The sequence below is a fragment of the Talpa occidentalis genome, unplaced genomic scaffold, assembly GCF_014898055.3.
Source record: "Talpa occidentalis isolate TD23 unplaced genomic scaffold, MPIMG_talOcc4v2.1 talOcc4.8, whole genome shotgun sequence".
NCBI classification, from domain to species: Eukaryota; Metazoa; Chordata; class Mammalia; order Eulipotyphla; family Talpidae; genus Talpa; species Talpa occidentalis.
The window spans coordinates 97,548,302-97,568,297 of record NW_023605194.1 but is presented as its reverse complement, the minus strand read 5'-3'; the positions used below and the strand labels follow the sequence as shown (position 1 = coordinate 97,568,297).

General features: G+C 40.9%; 1 long non-coding RNA gene across 1 annotated transcript; it reads left to right on the top strand.

Annotated features, from left to right (window-relative positions):
* Nucleotides 1-260: 260 nt before the first annotated feature.
* On the top strand, nt 261-7,964 carry LOC129145002 (uncharacterized). Its single transcript, XR_008549953.1, has 3 exons — nt 261-397; nt 6,659-6,719; nt 7,767-7,964. It is a non-coding gene; the product is annotated as an uncharacterized LOC129145002 (long non-coding RNA).
* Nucleotides 7,965-19,996: the final 12,032 nt, after the last annotated feature.

Here is a 19,996-nt window from a genome sequence, read left to right as displayed (position 1 = left end):
GCTCCATAAACCTTGCAACCCAGCCCCTTTGCCCGGACAGCACTACACTTGGGCTAAATCTGGACAAAAGGACAGCTCTCATTTTAGAAAGAAGCAATGAAGCATAGTTCACGTGAACTAAATCAGTTGAGAGTTTCAAAAACAAGTTCCAAAATAGCAGCTTTAAGTTTATGAAAATGAATCCAAGTCTAAGTGCTTAGGGAGAAATAAATGACCACGAATAAACAGAGACACGAAGCCAAGGGCAGCCATGTGGGAAATGAAAGAGCTTTGCAAACAGCCTGCACAGCTGGGCTTCCCTGTGTCCTCGCTGAGCTTCTGGAGAGGTCGACTGCATCAATGCTAACTCGAGTAAGGAGTCCAGGAATTCGCTGAACAGTCTCTCTTCTGTTTCAGGGTAAGCAAGGAAACCTGGTCCCTCTCCCCCAGAGGTGTTCCAAGCTGTGTGGGATTAGAGCGATAATCAGGGGTGTTGGGGCCTGGCTCTGCATCTAGGAACTTGAAGCCTCTTATGTGGCGTGCAAGACAGTGTCTCCCAAGCTGCTTCCAAGGGCTCTGGAGTCTGGGGAAGACAGTGTCCCATGGCTAAGGAAAGGAAAGAAGACTAGAGCCTGTTTCAAAGATTCCCAAAGCATATCATTATTTTAAAAGCTCTGAAGCAGATAAATATGCTGTTTTCTCAAATTAATTCAACTGTGGAATCCTCCCTCACCTTTTATCTCTGCCACTGCTAACTTGTAACATGAATGTGAGCACACCAAGAAAATAATAATTTTAGAAGTGACATTATTACCTTTTGTTTTGACAGTGAGAAAACAAGGAGGGGAGAGGAAAGGCATTCATTCAGGAGTCCCAGGGTCACACAGAGCCCACGTGGAACTGAGGAGAAGGCAGGTCTTTGGAATGACAGAGACCTGCCTTCAAATCCCTGCTTCAGGACTTTCTAACTATGGGATCTTGGACAATATTTCAATTTCTTTTGAACGTGTTAAGAATTTAAGAATTTTTTCTTAAATGTGTTAAGATAAACAGTATAGCACTGGCACCATGGAATTATTATATATTAAATATTTTATTGGTTTGGGAGTTAGGGTAGAGAAGTCCAGGTATCAGGACAAGGTCAACATGGACACCAGATTGTGAAATGACTGAATTGGGGTTAGTTAAGGGACCCACCCTGGGTTAGACTCTGGGCAGTGAGCTCTACAGTCAAAGGAGGAGGAGGTGGCAGAGGCTGGGAATCAGGCTGGCTGGTTGATAGTTTCCCCATTAGGAAGTATGATTACAAGGGAGAAATAATGCCTCTCTTTTCATGACACAGTACCCCCCTCCCCTGTGCCCCACATTATAAATGGCAGCAGCTGGACTGGGGAAGGGGGAGGTTAGGGAAGGAACAGTAAGACCCAGCACTCATCACTCAGAAGCCATCACTCTTTATGGTATTTATAGTTCTTTGTTTCTGCTTTGGTGAAAGTTTGAGATGTTTTACAGTGTAGCAGACTAAACAGAATGATAACTAACGCTTTATTAATTATGTAGCTATTTAAATGGGTGCAGGGGAAAATTAAATATAGGCTTTCTGGGGTGTTGAACTGTTCTATCCTGGGATGAGTTTGCTACAGTGTGATCTACCTTAAAGCAAAGGAGTGTTCATACTTATGGGGTGGGTTTTGCATGTTCTAGAAAGTCTATCCTGCTTCCCCTGGCCATCCCCACACTCAATAGGCTATACCCAGGGCCAGCTTCTCTCTTCTTTATCTTATGGCTCCTCTGTGAAATTATCTACGCATCTCTCTTCCCAACCAGTGTCTGAGTACTTTGAGAGAGCAAGCACCAAATTTCATGTATCTGTATCCTCAGCCTCTGGGGTAGCACTTGCATAGGGTCAGTTCTTAATACATGCCTCTTGGCTGAATGAATGAACAAATGATGCTCTGTGTTTTTTTTGTTTTTAAAGGGACAGAGAGCAAGTTTTTGTGGTGATGCTCATGGGAAACATCATCCAAGAGAGACAATCTGGTAAAGATGTGACCTTCGGGGCTACCTACCCAACCTCACAGGGGAGGTTGGGGGCTCTGGGTGTTGTGGGAACATCCTCGGTCATTTAGCACTGTGCCGACTGCTCTTCGTAGCTGATACAACTGTAGCTGTTCTCATGCTCTGCCACTAGCAACTCTACTTCTTCCCCTGTCATCTTCTCACCCAGTGTGACTAGAACATGCTGCATTGCAGCACCTGTGGTGATCCTGGCCAACACCCTAGAGCTTCCATGCGGTCCACAGAGGTGCATTGGTCCTTGTTTTGGTCACAGCCTGAAGCGTAGGCAGGACTCAAAGTCCAGCACCTTCATGTTTGTCTCCTCACTCCCCAGGTTCCCCAGGACCTTGAGCCCCTCAGCATTGGTGGGGGTTTGGCCCCAGGGCCCACATCACATCCCCACACTGGCTGTGCAGGGTCTTGCCACGCCCTTGGAAGGCCTCCTTGAGCTCTTGGTCTGTCTTTAGTGAACCACTCTCTTGACTACTCAGATCTGCAAGACCTTTTTTTAATTTCTGTTCTTTTAAACATTCTCCTTATTTAATCTCTGTGGATCACTTTTTTCTTTTTAAAACAATCTTGAATTCTTTTTTGCCCCAGATTTATTGAGATGCCATTGACTTATGACATTGTGTAAGTATATAATCTGATAATTTGATACACATATATATTGTGAAATAATTATCAAAACCAGGTTAGTCATCACTGCCACCACCGCGTATAGTTGCTGTTTTTCCCCTTGTAGCTCATTGTTCTTCTTTTAAGGGTGGGCTCATTATTCCCATTTTACAGATGATGGTGTGGAGTCTGCCTTTTAAATAAGCATGTCAGAATTCGGTAAGTCTGAGTGAGTATCCTCTGCCACAGCATCAGTTTGGTGCCCTTGATGCTAGTTTAAGAGGTGCCCACTGCTGTAGATGTGACTGAGGCCATTTCTTTACGTGCTCGGTGGTTGTAACTCTTTGTCATTATGAATTGATTTCAAAGATGAAAACAAACTCCAAGTCATTTGCAATAAAGCCTGGTAGAAGACTTTCAAAGGAAAGTCTTCGAAGGCTCACCTCAGAAGCTATTCCAAGGAAAAATTCCAAATACATCATGAATAATGGTATTGGCCATGGACTAGCAAATGGAATTTAGAGGCAAGAGTTATCATTTAAATTTATAAATTTTAGTGCATTAGTTTGAAAAATCTCCTTAATACAGAATCAAACCTTTCAGAGCTCAGTTCAAATAACAAATAAAAGTGATACACTCAATCCTTTGAAATGTACTTTATTTTCTGGCCAGAACCCAGTTCAGACTCCTAAGCTGGTTCCCCTGCAGCCACTGATAACATCATGGGCACCCCCAGAGCCCTTCCCAGCATTGTTCTGGGTGTCATTGATGTGAAGCAAATGGGGAAGGAAACAGAATTCAGAGCTCACAAAGCCAAGGGGAACTGATTTTCAAGTTCACGACGTTCAAATTAATGGCACAAAAGTGTATACATTTTAACTAACTGGGTATGTGAAGATAGAGTTACTACCCTTGGAGCTGTTCTTTCCTTTTAACGGGAAATGCCTTTTAATTAATGTTTTTGAAACTTACTTTACTGCACGAAGAGACTTGTTCCCATGCATTTTTGGTTTAATGTCTTCCTACAAGGTAGTGTGAAAAGAATGTAAACAAGGCCATGGAAAATCAAAGGTCTTATGATCTCTGAGTCTGCTTACTTCAGGAAATATTTATTAAACACTCATATGTTCCAGGCAGTGTGTCAGGAGACGACACGAGTCGATGAGTAAAATCTAGTGCATGCGCTAACGGAGCCCACAACTGGGTAATATCGATAGAATTGACAAACACACAAATAAATGCCAGAATAAGGTGCCAGCAGCATGGGAAAAAAAGGGATAGGAATATGGGGAAAAGGAAATTGTTGGGCAGTGTTGGTGGAGTTGTAAATTAGTGCAGCCACTATGGAAAACAGTATGGACATGCCTCAAAAAATTAAGAATAGAAATATCATAGGATTCAGCTAGTCCACTTCAGCGTATTTATCCAAATAATACAGAAACACTAATTTATTTTTTTTTTTTTTTTTTTTGCAGCAACATGGCAAGGTCCATATTTATTTATTTATTTTTTTTTTTTTCCAAATATTAAATTTTATTTTTATATTCCCCCATACAATTGCAAACGCCCCATTCTGACCCCAATCCTTCCCCTCCCGCCCGCCACCCCCCAAAAAGTGTCTCTGGTTCATAGTTTTTGTTGATTTTGATTTTCACTTTCTTATATTCATTTTCCTGGTCCCTTATTTAAGTTTTCTAGATTCCTGCTATGAGTGAGACCATCCGGTATTTTTCTTTTTCTTTTTGGCTTATTTCGCTGAGCATGATCCCTTCCAGTGCCATCCATGTTGCTGCAAATTGCATGTGTTTATCTTTTTTGAATGCTGAGTAACATTCCATTGTGTGTATATGTACCACATCTTCTTGATCCAGTCATCTATTTTTGGGCATTTGGGTTGTTTCCAAAGCTTAGCTATTGTAAACAGTGCTGCTATAAACATAGGAATGCAGGTGCTCTTTGGAATTGATGTTTCTGTGTCCTTTGGGTAAATACCTAGGAGTGGAATTGCTGGATCATATGGAAGCTCTATGTTTAGTAGGTCCAGAAATCTCCACACAGCTCTCCATAGTGGTTGGACCAGTTTGCACTCCCACCAACAGTGCACAAGAGTTCCTTTTTCTCCACATCCTCGCCAACATTTGTTGTTGCTAGTTTTTTTAATATGTGCCATTCTCACTGGTGTGAGATGGTATCTCATGGTAGTTTTGATTTGCATTTCCCTGATGACAAGTGATGTTGAACATTTTTTCATATGTCTGTTGGCCATTTGCATTTCCTCTTCAGAGAAGTTTCTTTTTAGCTCTTCTGCCCATTTTTTGACTGGATTATTTTCTTTGTTGTTGCTGAGTCTCATCAGCTCTTTGCAGATTTTTGTGATCAGTCCTTTATCATTAGTGTTGGGTGCAAAAATGTTCTCCCAGTTGGTGGGGTTTCTCTTTGTTTTTGTTATTGTCTCTTTTGCTGTGCAGAAGCTCTTTAATTTGATGTAGTCCCAGCTGTTTATCTTTCTCTTCACTATCACTGCTTTGGGTGATGTGTCTGTAAAGATGTCTTTGATGTGCAAATCCCGTAGTGTTTCGCCTATATTTCCTTCTATGTATTTTATGGTTTCAGGTCTTATGTCTAGTTCTTTAATCCATTTTGAGTTGATTTTTGTGTATGGTGTGAGGTAGTGGTCAAGCTTCATTCTTTTGCATGTAGCGACCCAGTTTTCCCAGCACCATCTATTGAACAAACTTTCTTTGCTCCAATGCATAGTCTTTGCTCCTTTGTCAAAGATTAGTTGACCATAAATCTGTGGGTTTATTTCTGGATTTTCTATTCGATTCCATTGGTCTGTATGTCTGTTCTTGTTCCAATACCATGCAGTTTTGATGATTATGGCTTTGTAGTATAGTTTGAAGTCTGGGAGTGTGATGCCTCCATTTCCTTCTTTTTTTTTCAGTAGAGCTTTGGCTATTCGGGGTTTTTGGTGATTCCATATGAATTTCATCAATAATTGTTCTATTTCTTTGAAGAATGCCATTGAGATTTTGATTGGAATAGCATTGAATCTGTATATTGCTTTTGGTAGGATGGCCATTTTAATAATGTTTATTCTTCCAATCCATGAGCAGGGGATGTCTTTCCATTTCTTTGTGTCTTCTTCTATTTCTTTTAACAGTGAGAAACACTAATTTAAAAGATACATGCACCCCTATAGTCATTGCGGCATTATGTACAATAGCCAAGTTATGGAAGTAACCTAAATGTGCATTTATGGTTGAGTGCATTATGTGCATTATGGATAAAGGAGATGTGGGATATATAAACAAGGGAATACTACTCAGTTATTAAAAAAAGATGAAATAGTGCCTTTTGTGATAATATGGATGAAACTTTAGAGCATTGTGCTAAGTGCAATAAGTCACACAGGGACAAAGAATATGTGATTACACTCAAATGCATAAGAGGAAGAAACAAACGAACAAACAAAACAACCCTCAAACTCTTGGAATCAGTACAGATTGGTGGTGACTAGAGGGGAAGAGGAATGGTTGTTGGGTGAAGTGGGTAAAAGGGATAAATTGTATGGTGATGAGTAGAAACTAGACTTTGGAGATCATGATGTATGTATAAAGATGTCAAATTATAATGATACACACCTGAAACTTATGTAATGTTATAAACCAATGCTACTCAGTGAAAGCTTATTTAAAAAAGAGATAAGGAAGTAGGTGGGAGATGGTTGAAGAGTTCATAGAACAAATGACATTTTAGTTGAATCTTAAAGAACAGATAAAATTTGAGCTGAATTAGAGATTGTGGGCAGGATGGGAAATCCATATGGAAGAAAGAATAAGTTAAGACCTGGAAAATCAGGATTCTGGTGAAATGGTGCCTAATCCGGTCTCCCTGACCACTGGTACGTGAGCAGGAGGCTAGCATAGCTGCGGTGACGGGGAATGAACAGACACCTGAACTTGCCTAGCTTTTATGAAATGTGATTCCTCTTCTCTTTCAGACCTGATTGATTTTGAACAGCTGTCCTGCAGAAATGGTTTCACGAGCTGATTCATGTTAAGGTAACTTGACATAGAAAGCCTTAGCTCACCACTCTTCCTGCATAGATCTACATCTTAAATGGAAAAACTAAGACACAAGGATGTGCTTAATGGAATTAGTCTTTTCCAGTGGAATTTTTAGCTTGAGCAAGGAGCCTCCTATTGACAGGAACACTGCTGGAGCACCCAGTCACACAATCACTGCGCTGCTGGCTTGGGATGTGCATTTGGTGGTGGTGTGGTCGGGGGCAGGACTGTGCATGAAAGGGAGACTATGGAGAAGGTTGAGGAGGAATTGCTGTCTCTCCATTTCATCCAGGTATTCCCCAGCGGGCCTCATTTCTCCCTTGTTGCTTTACTTGTGACCAATCTTCCATTTCATTCTCTCCCATCTTCTTCCTTGACTGCACCTGCTGCTTCAGATCCAACACTGTCATACATACACCATATGGCATGATTTTATAATTTGGCAAAAACCAACAAAGTGAAATTAAACTCTTCTTTACATTTCCCCTTTCCTTCTGTTGCTAGTTAATATACTTTGTGGTTCTGTGGGAGGCTCACACAGCTGCTAGTCTGTTGAAGGAGCCATAAAATGATGTAAGATGCCACTTCAGAAATAAACACATCGATCCTACAAAATGCCTGAGCTTAACTGTGTAAAGAAATCCAGCAGAGATCTGAAGCAGATGAGTCCTCTGGAATGTGTGATTTGACCTTGAAGTAGATCTGTTACACTACACATGAGGAGCAGCGTCTCGAAGGCATGAAGTATTTCACGGAAGCCCATTTTTAAAAGAACCGAAGTTTGTCATCTTAAAAATAAAATTATTACCTTTCCATTTGAATCTTTATAAAACACAGTCATTGTTTTGCATTCATTTGGTTTTAGAGTATTCTAGAAAGGGTCAAAGAATGCCCTTCAAGGACTTTTAAAAAAACCCAAGCAAAAGCAAGTTTACAGAAAAGTTGAAAATGCCATATAAAGAACTTGTTTTCCTTGACAATCATTAATGTAATGCTCCTAACTCAGTGGGTCCTAACTCAATGTGACTGGTGTTCTCACAGGAAGAGGCGGGAAGATGATGTGAGGACACAAGGGGAAGAGCGGTCGCGAGAGACCTGGGACAAGTCCTGGAAAGAGCCAACCCTGCTGACGCTTGATCTTGGCATTCCTGCCTCCAGAACATCTATAAGCTATACAATCTGTGGTACATTGTGGCAGGCAGCAAGCAATCAGTAATTTAGTGGACATTTCCTACAAACAAAAACATTTTCTTATGTAATTAATGACACAATCATCAAAGCCAAGAAATTAATTACCCATCCATTACTATTATGTAATCCTTAATGGAGTTCACTTGTCGTCCCAATAACGCCCTTTATATTTTTGTTTTGTTTTGTTGTGTTTTGTACAGACAGTTATAAACCAGAGACGTCCTGCAGGGGAGGAGGAGGGAGAGGGATCAGAGGGAGGGAGGGAGGAGCCCAGAGGACTGAGGTGATGGTGCATGGGTGCACTGGGGAAGGAAATTCCATGGGGACTACACCTGAGGGGTGGGGGGAAGCAAATATTGATTAAAAATGAACAATGATGTAAAATATATATATAAATTAAAAAATGGAAAAAAAAAAGAAATACCAGTAATGCCCTGTATAGTAAAAGGATCCAGCAAGAATCACATCTCACATTTGGTTAAGTCTCTTTGATCTATATGGATCCCAAGCTTTCCTTTGTCTTTTAAATATTTTATTTTATATAATTCTTACATCATTTTTAATTTTTGCACAATGCATGCATTTTCATTTTGGTTATATTCTCCATAAAATTGCACTCCCCCCCCTTATTTTGACCCTATTCCTTCCTCTCCCTGCCCCTCCTCCTGCCCCGTAGTGTGATGCTAATATTTTTAAAGGTTACAGGCCAGTTGTTTTGTTCTTCATTTTCATTTGTCTCATACCTTTTCATCATGAGATTCAGATTTTGTTTCTTTTGCAAGAAAGATGGAGCATGACTCCCTCCCACTTGTACCTTTCTGGATGATGTCACTATAGTCACTTGTTAACATGGCATCTGCCAGACTTTTCCTCTGTGAAATAGGTGATTTCCCTTTATTAGTAATAAGTATTTTGTGAAGTTAGTTTAAAATGTAAAAATATCCTGTTTATCAAACTTTCAAAGTAGTCATTCATTTATATTAACATGGGCTCAAGTTTCCCTATTCTATTTAATGGATTATAATTTATTAATATTTCTTTGATTTAGAAAATGAATGCTTCTTCAAGATCTATTCTGTTCTCTTTTGACAGATCCCAACAGTCCTTGAATACTTTCTTGCTCTCTAATACAAAATGTTGTTTCAGGCTCATTTTATGATTTACTTGTCTTAAGCCTGGAATGGGCCATTTCTCCAAGATGTGCTGGTGGCTTTGAGTGGAAAATGGTAGTAAGAATCCAAAATCTGGACAGTAAGCTTGAGCGTGGTGTGGAGGTGTGGCTGCTTCACTGCTCTCTCAGAGGACAAAGCTGGAGGACATTTGTGTGCATATGTACCTGCACAAACACACACGTATTTCTTTTTTTTTTTTTAAAAGATTTATTTATTTATTTTTATTTATTTATTTTATTTTATTCTGGGTACAGTCAGAAGCGCAGGAGGGTGAGAGAAGTCACCAGAGCCAGAGTGGAGAGCAGAACAGACAGAGTGACAAAGTACACTGCTGAGGGGAGCAGCGGGCGGCAGGAGAGGTCTGCGCGCCATGTGGGACCCTCGCCGGTGGCCGGGGATCGAACCGGCGCTGCAGAGGCCGCGGGCAGCTTCGCAGCCCAGCGCTCAACCGCTGCGCCACCAGGGGAGGCCCACTTTCTTTGCTTGTATCTATGCAACTACCTAGACATCTATGTCTGTGTACCCATATATATCTATCATCTATGTATGTATGAAATTGTGTGTATGTATGTATGTATGTATGTATGTATGTATGTATGTATGTATGTATCTATCTATCTATCTATCTATCTATCTATCTATCTATCTATCTATCTATCTATCTATTACCCTATATTGAAAATCACTAGTTCACACTGATACCTCCTTTCAATCCATTACTACAGGCTCTTACTTTCTACACTGGGTTGTCCACTGCCCTTCTGTGTGGACAGTCTCCTCAACACCATCAGGGTCTGAGTCTCCATGCCAAGCAGCCCCCACCACGTGGATACCCTTTGCCTTCACTTCCTGGTCTGGCTCCAATACCCCACACCAGGGGTCTTCTTGCATAGATCCTTCCTCCCCTGCCGGGCACTTGATGCTGGGCAACTTCCTACATGTAGAAACTTCTCAGCTTGTTTGGACTTTGAATTCTGCTCAGTGCACCCGCTCTCTGCACACCAAGCTCCAAACCTTGTCCCGCTCACCTTCTGTGCTTTAGAACTGAATGTCCAGGACTGAAAGTGGAGGGGAAAGGGAAGAAGAGAAAAAAATTATCTATAAGCTAACTTCCTTAAAGCTGTTATCTTCATTTTGGTCCGCTTTCAATCTTGACCACACACATGCACGCACACACACACACACACACACACACACACACTTCCTACTGTTATCATAGAGCAAATATAGTTGTTTTATATTAAGGTTAGCATTTAGATTCTTCCTATTTTTCTATTAGCTTTTATAATTTTATTAGCCATAGAAAATGACTTTAAAAGATGTGTTTTAATTTATTCAACTATTTTCTCCTCTTGGATATTTTCCAGACTGTTAGATTATTTTCTTTGGGTGACACTTGATTACATGGTTGAAGGACATGAATGCTGAGTATATGCAAAAACACTGAGGTCCTCAATAAATGTTTGGTGAGTGTGTATAAGAATTTTGTTTTCCAAAAGGGTGTTCCAAATTATTGTGCGGACAAGTGTTGGAAAGGTATTTGTTTTCTTTCTAAATAATTTGACTGATTTAGGCAAGTGGCTTAAATTTTCTAACCCTCAGTTTCCTCATCTTCAAATAGAGTAACTCAGAGTCTAATTTTACTGTTAGTTCCCAATCCCTTCTGACTGGAAAAATCAGTAAAATCCCTTGGCTAAATGTGATAGAGGGAAATCACTGTCTTCTGACCTCTCCAGGACCTTGTCTGGTGTCCTTGCTAGGTATTACCCCAGTAGAATTTCCTTATCTTTTTTTAATAAAGATTTATTTATTTATACAAGAACTGGGGTACAGTCCAGAGGCACAGGAGGTTGAGAGAACCCACCAGAGACAGAGTAGGGAGCAGAACAGGCAGACGACTGAAAACACTGCTGAGGGGAGCAGTGGGCGAGGCAGAAGAAGTCTACCCTGCCATGTGGGTATCTCCCGGGCCAGCAGGGAATTAAACCCGCGCTGCAGAGGCTACAGACAGCTTCATAGCACTGTGCCCATCCGCTGTGCCACCAGAGAGGCCCAGAATTTCCTTATCTTTCACAGGCAATTTCTGGTGTCATAGCTTTTGACATTTAATTGTGAAGACGTGCAAATGCTGACACTTTTCCATGCCTTCTTTTTCTGTATCTACTGCAACCGCAATTCAGGTGTGCCCATCTCTCCATTGTGCTCAGTGGCGGAGGTGGAGTGATAGACACGGCTCTGTATGACTTGAGTGGGAAGGCAGTGTTCTTCCAGAGCAAGTGGGATCTAAACAGAATTTGTTCACTATGTAGAAACCAGGACTTCACATTTGCTGTGTTGCATTAGAAAAACATCTACCTCTGCATTTACTAGACTGAAAATTTGTTGTTGATAATGCTAGTTTTAATGTCTCTCTTAAATATTTTTAACTTTATTAGAAAAAAATTCAAAGCAATATGCAAATAAAATTTAAAGGTCATGTAAGGGCCTCCCCGGTGGCGCAGCGGTTGAGCGCTGGGTTGCGAAGCTGCCCGCGGCCTCTGCGGCGCTGGTTCGATCCCTGGCTGCTCCCCGGCCACCGGAGGAGGGTCCCACATGGCGCGCAGACCTCTCCTGCCGCCCGCTGCTCCCCTCAGCAGTGTACTTCGGTCCTTCTGCCTGCTCTGCTCCCCGCTCTGGCTCTGGTGAATTCTCTCACCCTCCCGCGCTTCTGACTGTACCCAGTGCATGTATAAACAAAACAAACAAACAAACCAGCAAACAAATAAATAAAGCATGCCTCTATAAAAAAAAAAAAATAAAGGTCATGTAATACTACCAGATTTTGGGGGAAAAAAGAAGGGCAGCTCTGAGCCATCCCTCCTGTTCTTGATCATGGCTTCTCTGTGGTAACTATTTTCAACTCTTTTTTTTTAAAATAAATCTTTATTTATTTATTTTTTATACAAGCACTGGGGTACAGGCCAGTGGCACAGGAGGGTGAGAGAATCCACCAGAGACAGAGCGGGGAGCAGAACAGGCAGAAGGACTGAAGACACTGCTGAGGGGAGCAACGGGTGAGACATGAGAGGTCTGCCTCACCATGTGGGAATCTCCCTTGCCAGCTGGGAATTGAACCCACATTGCAGAGTCTGGAGACAGCCTCACAGTGCTGCGCTCAACCCGCTGCACCACTGGGGAGGCCCATTTTCAACTCTTTTTGCCAGTGTTTCCATAACAGTTTAGCCTCTGTGTTTTGATGTAACATTTTTTTAAATATAGGTTGTATTGCCTTTGGCACTTAGTAAACTAACAAGAGTGAATTTTTGTATTTGTTAAAAAGAAAGTAAAGCTTTTTAAGGACTTCAGGTAGTTTACAGAAATTTAGGGGCTTTCAAGAGAAAAATAGATTTGAAGTTGAACTTCCAGATAATGGCCGCGACCACACCACACTTTAGCCTTGTAAGGAAACTGTCAGTGTTTATGTGGAGTTCATCAAATCTATGTCTACATAGATCAAAATGTAAACTGAGTCACGTGGTGAAATGCTGTGAAACTCCCTTTCAAATTACTTTTTCCAACACCTTTGCCAGCCCCTCACCCAGTGTTTCCTTTTCTAACTTACCTCTTTTAAGTGTGTGTGTGTGTGTGTGTGTGTGTGTGTGTGTGTGTGTGCGCGCGCGCGCGGGCATGAATGTGAATGACTGCTGGAACCTAGCTGCAATCTGGGACATGCAATACGAAGTGTGTCCCTTTCTCACAGAGAGCTTTAAAAGATTAGAGCATGGCTTGTGTCATTTACTTTTTCCATTCATCCCATTAGCACATTAATCATGTAAATTGCTGGTCTAGGGCCTCCTCGGTGGCGCAGCGCTGGGTTACGAAGTTGCCCGCAGCCTCTGCAGCGCCAGTTCGATCCCCGGCCGCTGGGTGAGGGTCCCACATGGTGCGTGGACCTCTCCTGTGGCCCGCTGCTCCCCTCAGCAGTGTACTTCAGTCTGTTTGCTCTGCTCCCCGCTCTGGCTCTGGTGAATTCTCTCACCCTCCCGCGCTTCTGACTGTAACCAGTGCTTGTATAAATAAATAAATAAATAAATCTTCATAAATAAATAAATAAATAAATAAATAAATAAATTGCTGGGCTAATAATTCCAATATCTCTGCCATGTCTGACTGTGGTTCTGATGCTTTCTCTTTTAGTTGTTATTTTGTTTGTTTTGTTTTTTGCCTTTTAGGATTGCTTGTAATTTTTGCCTGAAATGTGGACATTTTACTGGGTAAAAGGACGTATACAGGTATTAATGAACAGCATACATTCTGAGAAATATCTCAGATTTCAGCATTATGTGAATGTCGTAGAAGGTACTTACACAAACCTAGATGATGTAATCTTACATGCTTAGGTTATATAGGGACTACTGTCCTATGTGCAATCCACTGTTGACCGAAATGTTCTTTAACAGCACATGACTGTAGTAAACAGGTATTTAGTGGTGTGGGGTGGGGAAGGGAGGGAAGCATTCTAGACTTCTATGATTAGCTTTTAGTCTTTTAGTGAGCCCGTGAGGTTGTGAACTTCCTAAGTGCGTCTCGGTGCTCTCCTCCCCTTTAAGTGGGATGTGATGACCAGAGGTGGCTAGAATTGGGTATTTCCCTACCCCCAGGTGAGTTAGGCTCTGATGAAACCTCAGTAGGTTAGATTTTGGTTAAATAGTTTCTCCTAAAGCCAGACCATATTAAGAACAGAATGTTCCTTTTCTCCCCTTACTGCTGGAAGCACAAGAGGATTTTCCTCTGATCTTCACTGTGAGAACCAGGTAGGGCTCCAGGAGGAAAATCCACAAATGAGTGGGGTCTCCCAGTGACTATGTCCTCTTAGTTTTTTACTCTCAGACTTGGCCACTATGAACCACCAGTAATTCTTCAGAGAAATTGAAGTTTTCCATACCTGCATTGATTCCTATGGTGGCTCCTGCTCTGATAAGTTGTGATTATCTGGATCCATCTGTCTTCCAAGCAATTTGCATTGTGACCTCATTTCTCTGACAGATCTAAGAAGACTTGTTGATTTTCAGTTTGATCAGTTTTTCACTTATTAGGACAGAATGATGGCTTTCATGCTGCACTAGAATTGGAAATATGCTCTTAATAGTTTTGGATGTTCTGAAATATTTCTCTGCCAGATGATGACCAAAAAAGTTAGATGAACCTCATTCAACCTGGTGTATTAATTTCATATGTGTTTAGAATACTTTATTTGAAACAGTCTGAAAGATTAGAAATGACAGGACTTTGGAGTTAGAACTAGTTTAGAAACTTGATGTGACTGATGTCTACCAGTGTGATGCTGGACATGTTACTTAATCTCTTTGAGACTCAGTCTTCTGGAATATAAAATGAGAAGTAGATTATGATCCTTATAGAACTGCTGTACTGTTATTTTTTTCTCCTAATTTAGAAAATAGGAGGTAGCTAAATAAAATAGTGAGAAGGGCTCTTCCTTCCCCTTCTAGTTCCTTAATTTCTTTTGTGTTTTGCTATACTAGCTCACTATTAACTGTAGTTGTCTTTACTACCTTTTTTATCTTCCATGTTAAGCCTTCTGTGTCATCCTTGTTTCTCTATAAGGATATAATCTACAGGGCTATGTTGTAAAATCACATTCTTTGATGAACATCCAGGAAACACTGGCATAGGTATAGATTTGTCTAAATTTAATACACTGGTGATTTATCTTTTTCCAGTCTATTTTCTTTTCTGAATCTCTGGAATAATTTGAAACACCCTATATGTTCCATTCATGTAATGTTAAGTAGCATCTAGATTTCAATGACCATGTTAGTCAGTGGTCAGGACTTTATTAAGGATGGAGCTGGGTTTGGCTATTAATTCCACAGCTTCTTTCTTCCAAGATTTGTTAAGTGAAGTGCTTAGACTCTCAGCGGTTCTTATAAGGATGATTTTAGGACACACCCTGATGAGTACATCAGTTTGTTTCTAGCAACCTTTTCTTGTCAGATGAGTTAAAAGGTCAACTATTTAGTAAGGTGCAGCAACAATGAGATGAGCACTCGCTGAGTCATGGATTGGGAGTTGGAACATTTTGGAGCCGGAGATGGTTGGGTCCAAGTAAGTTGGATTTATTTCTTCCGGTTGCTGTTTCCAAAAGCATGAGGAAGACGCAGGTGAGCTAAGAACCAAGAGAAGGAAAAGCAAGGAATGAGATGGAAGGAGAGAGGGCAAAAGGGAAGGAGGAAAGACAGGAAGGAAATGAAATTTAATTGTGTGCTCTTCATACATATGCTCTTATGCATTTTATGCCATTATCTCATTTGTTACTTAGTACCATCCTGTAGAGAAGCCATCACTCTATTTTTCAGGTGAAAGTAAATATGTATGAAAATAGTTAAGAATATCACCCACTTACTTTAGCTAGTAAGCAGTGGACCTGGGATTGGGATTCAGATTTTGTAATCCAAGCCCAATGTTTTTTCATTCATATTCTTCTGTCATTGATTGTCAGTATACGCTTTGTGCCAGGGACTGTGCAATAGGCGTGGTGATGTAATGACAGTACATCATTCAAACCTGCCTGAATACTAGGTGTTGATGACCTAGTAGTCGGGGACGCTGACACTGAGACAGTTTCGTTAGAGCACAGTAAGTGCCATTGATATGCATAAACGACAATAAAGATTTTTTTTTTTTTTCCTGGGCAGGAGTAATCAATGCTTCTTGGGAAAGTAGGTGTGGAGAGAGAAAAGGGTGGATGTGCAGAGGAAGCAGTATATGCAGACACATCAGGGTATGGGACAAAATTTTAGGCAAGTTGTTGTAGCTGGAACATGGGGAGTGAAGAGTGAAGAGGGGATTGAAGAGGCAGCTGAGCACAGGGGGCCTTGTGGTCTTGCCCAGTGAGTTTAGACTTCATGACGAGGGTGAAATGCCTTATCAGAAAACTTTCTTTGTGAAATCTATCTTTTAGTCAAACTCCTCTAGCATCGCCACAGAGGATGAGTTGGAAGGAATTGAGAGTAAAATCCAGGAGACTCCAGAGAGTCTGTTAAAACAACGTACAGACTGATAAATGCCTGAACAGGACAGAGGGGGTGATAAGAAGCCAGGGACTCTCCAGTGACTCTTGTGAAATAATAACTGTTAAAGATTGATTGGATTATGGAGTGAAGCATGAAGAAAATCTAGGCTAACACTCAAAGGTAGGGAGATGAGGATCATGGTAGTTTACAACTTCATGTTAGAAATTAGTGAGAAATCAGTCCTGGCAATCGCCCCTTCTGCCTCTCAATTCAAGTTGCCAAGGAACCAACAGCAACAAAATTGTTCCTAGTGGAATCAGTGTGGGGCTTGGAACATGTCCATAAGGCCCTATCTTCTCTTTCCCTGAATCCAACTACTGAATTCCTTTAAGGTGACACCAGATACTAAGGTGGAGAGGAAGGCAACATATCAACATGCTAACTGAGTGTAGAAGCATGGTAGATTACTTGGTAGATTACTTGGTAGCATGGTCGATTACTAATGAGAAGGGTAAAAGGAGGAAAAATAAAATAGCATGAACTTCAAAACAAGGGGGGGATTTTATAGGAGGAAGTAAAAATACTGTCCTGATAGCATTATTAGTTAAGAAAATGCTAATATTGGGCCTCCCTGGTGGGGCAAGGGGTTAAGACACAAGCTATGAAGCTGTCTGCGGCCACTGAAGCACGAGTTTGACCCCCAGCCAGGGAGCTACCCACATGGTGCAGGAGACTTCTCCTGACTCGCCCGCTGCTCCCCTCAGCAGTGTATTTCAGTCAGTCTGCCTGTTCTGTTCCCCACTCTGTCTCTGGTGAATCCTCTCACCCCCTACACCGCTGGCCTGTGCCCCAGCTCTTGTACGCATAAATAAATAAATTTTTTTTTAAAAGAAAGAAAATGCTAATATTACCTTTTATGTCCACATGAGAGAATGAGCAACCTCCACTAAAAGGGGTTCTAAGGAATCATATTCTGAGGGAAGAGAAGGCCAAGGAAGTAGAGAATGGGAGGTTCATCCTGGAAGTTTGCTTCTATTGCATGCAGTATTTTCTCTTTTGTTTCATTGACTTTTTCCCCACTGTTGTATCATTAGCATTATTTAAAGTATTATAGCTCTTTAATAAAATTTAATTTCTGGTGTTTCAAGTCCAATTTTGTTGTTTTTTTTCCCCTTCAAAATCTCTTAGTTATTTTCACTTAATAAAATTATTCCTCTCTTTTTCTGATGAGGAATTGTATTAAATGTATATTTTAATTTGGGTATAATGGACACTCTCACCTATGTTGCAGATTAAGTTCCTTGAGAAGCAGATGCTGAGGGAAACTTGGACGCGGTAGGTTTATGAGGGTGGATCCGTAGGTCAGTACCTCTGTGGGCGTGAAGGTAATGGGGTTGGGCAGAGGAAGCTGAGCTGCACTGAGGTCACGACAAGGTCTCAGCTCCCCTGAGGGAGTTCTGGTGTTAGGATGGAACTTTAAGTTGTCCCAAATTGAGGCAAGGGCACAGGACTTTTTAAAACCTCCTCCTTCGTATTGGTCAGTGATTACCTGAGAACGACCCCTGGAGAGGTAGTTCAGTTGAAGGAGATTTCTGGAGAACAAGTTAGTTAAGAGCCATCAGCCACCAACACTGAGCAGCTAATGGGGTGCACGTTGGTTCTCAAGAGGGATCTGGATAGCACCTCCAGCATCTACTCCAACAAAGTGGGAGCATATTGTGATTTCTCATTTATTCAAATGTGTTTTGTTCCAAATATTTTCAAAATGTATGTAATCACAAACACATTATTTCATAAAATGCTTGCTAACACTATATGAACAAATACTTCTTGTTAAATTTATTTTAGATTATTTAATACTTTGTGTTGGGATGTTGAATGAGGCCTTTCCCATTATATTTTCTAACTCATTAGTCCTCATATATAAAGACAATGTATTTGGGTTGCTACATTTACTATTTATATTTCTAGCTTTATTGAGGTATAATTGAGATGCAATAAACTATAAGTATTTAATGGTATACCTGGATACATTTTGACATATGTATACATTTATAAAAACATGCAATCATCATCCCCCAAACTTCCTCATGCCTCTTTGTCAGCCGTCCCTCCTTGGTGCCAGTCCCTGACTCAAGGCAATCACTTTTCTGCTTCCTGGCACTGTAGTTCAGTTTGCATTTTCTAGAATTGTTAATAAATGGAGTCATAAGGTATATACTATTTTTTTGCTTGTCTCCTCAGCATAATTATTTGGAGATTCATCCATGTTTATCTGGTACCAGCAGTCCATCTCTTGTTATTGCTGTCTAGTATTCCATTATATGGACAGGCCAGATTCTGCTTATCCATTTACCTGCTGATGGACATTTGCTTGTTTTTGGTTTTGGCAACTACAGATAAAATGGCTATGAACCAGCCCTCTCATGGGCATATGATTTCCTTTTCTTGGCTGAACATCTACAACAGAATGGCTTGGTCTTATGAGAGGTACTGCTTAATATTTTTAGCAAACAGTTTCTTAAATGTGCGTATCATTTTGCATTCCCATGTGCAGTAAAAAAGAGCTCCAGTTCTTCCATAGTCTTTGCCAATACTCTGTGTGGTCAGACATTTTAGTTTTAGCCATTTTACTGGGTCTGCATTAGTGTACATTGGGTCTTCTTTGAATTTTCTTAATGACCTATGATGTTGACAATCTTTTCAGTACCTCTGTATTTACTTATTTTTTTAACCAGATATCTAATTTAACTCTGAAATAAAAATCTCTTAAGCATGAAGGAATTTTTTATTGATTTCATTGGGTTTTCTAGGTACACAAATAAATCACAAGGAAGAAATATTTATCTCCTTTCTCTATGATGTAGGTCACAATCAAACTGTATATACTATTTTCTATTTTTTTGTGGGCTTAGCCTATTATGATGAGCCTTTCCCCAGACATTTAGTATCATTCTACAACAGTATGGCTGAAAGCAGCATAGTATTTTATTTAACAACGGTACCATAATTTAGTTAGCCAGTCTTCTATTACAGCCTTCTATTAACCTATTACATTTAGGTTATTTATATTTTCTCTTTTGCTATTATGAATTTTTTTTTAAAGATTTATTTATTCATGCATACAAGAACTGGGGTACAGATCAGATGCGCAGGAGGGTGAGAGGATTCACCAGAGACAGAGCTGGGAACAGAACAGGCAGACCAAAATACACTGCTGAGGGGAGCAGCAGGCGAGATAGGAGAGGTCTGCCGCGCCATGTGGGATTCTCTCCGGTGGGCCAGATGGAACCCACACTGCAGAGGCAGTGGACAGCTTCATAGCACTACGCTCAACCGCCTGCACCACCAGGGGAGGACCTATTATAAATTTTTTTGAATTGCTTTTGTAATTAAATCTCCATATAATAGTTAGGCCTATTAACATAGTCTAATATTCCTGGATTGCAATGCCAAATCAAAACAACTTCAAACCTTCTGATTTCCTCAAAAAAATTAGAATTTCCCTAGTGATCTGGAATCTACCTAAGGGTACAGATTGGAAAGTTCTATTTCTCCAACTCTCCACATGAAGATGTCACCCTCCTCAGCAGGAAGCAATTGTGGGAGTCAATGGCCTTCAGTAATGAGAAACAAGACATGGACAGAGAAAGGATCTTGTTCTCACCTTCTCCAATGACCATGTGTAGCCTCAGAGCTACTCTTGCACACAGGAACCAAGGTAGGGTGGTTTATTAAGTTCTCCATGCCCAAGATAGTGATAGGGTAGCATGTGCAAAAAGACTGGTGTGCAAATGTGCCTAGTGCAAAGAGAAGTCATCTGCACATGACCCCAGGCACCTCTCCTGGCCCATAAGGACTCTGCATCCCCTTGCTGGGGAAAAGGAGCTCACCT